The sequence below is a fragment of the Nanorana parkeri genome, unplaced genomic scaffold, assembly GCF_000935625.1.
Source record: "Nanorana parkeri isolate BGI_ZX_2015 unplaced genomic scaffold, ASM93562v1 scaffold1003, whole genome shotgun sequence".
NCBI classification, from domain to species: domain Eukaryota; kingdom Metazoa; phylum Chordata; class Amphibia; order Anura; family Dicroglossidae; genus Nanorana; species Nanorana parkeri.
Genome location: NW_017307271.1, coordinates 427911 through 428518, shown reverse-complemented (window position 1 = coordinate 428518; position 608 = coordinate 427911). Strand labels below are relative to the sequence as shown.

Here is a 608-nt window from a genome sequence, read left to right as displayed (position 1 = left end):
GGGGGGGGGGAGTAAAGAGGGACTCTATGAATTTTGTTTCTTCATTATAATCCCACCGTCTAAAAGAGCAATGTTTAGGGGGGAACGTTTTGTGTCTTGTGTGAGAGCAGTGGTCCGGCTCTCCAGCATGCTGCCAGCACTGGCTATTTTTACCCTTGCTGCAGCATTTACTATCTAAAAATACACAAACAGAAGATCATATTTATTAATGTATATGCAGCCTGACTGGATTACAGAGGTAGGGAGGCTTCAATTGGGCAATTAGATACAAAATACACTTGAAATATATCCAAAGCCAAAACTTATTTTTTTTGTTTTAGTTTGGGTGTTGTATGGAAATGATTAACACGCCCACCAGTTCTTCTTTTCTTCACTTCCTATCCTGTAGACACAACAGGAAGTAAGAGAAAATCTCTACAGAGTGAGGGAAATATCTTCCAAGACAGTTGTTACCAAAACAAGTGTCGCCAGTGGAAGATTTCCTCCTAATTCATTTTCTAGCGATTTTTAACTTTTAGATTTTCCTTCCATTGACAAAGGTCACCAGGACAAGTACAGTAAGCATAATGGGAACACAGGCAGCAATAATGCCTGATAGAAATAACCCC

The 608-nt window shown here is 39.8% G+C and overlaps 1 protein-coding gene across 1 annotated transcript in view; it reads left to right on the top strand.

The window, feature by feature from the left end:
* DCUN1D1 (defective in cullin neddylation 1 domain containing 1) overlaps positions 1–608 on the top strand; it is a 17015-nt gene that overhangs the window by 13208 nt on the left and 3199 nt on the right. The gene's annotated exons all lie outside the window — the stretch shown is intronic.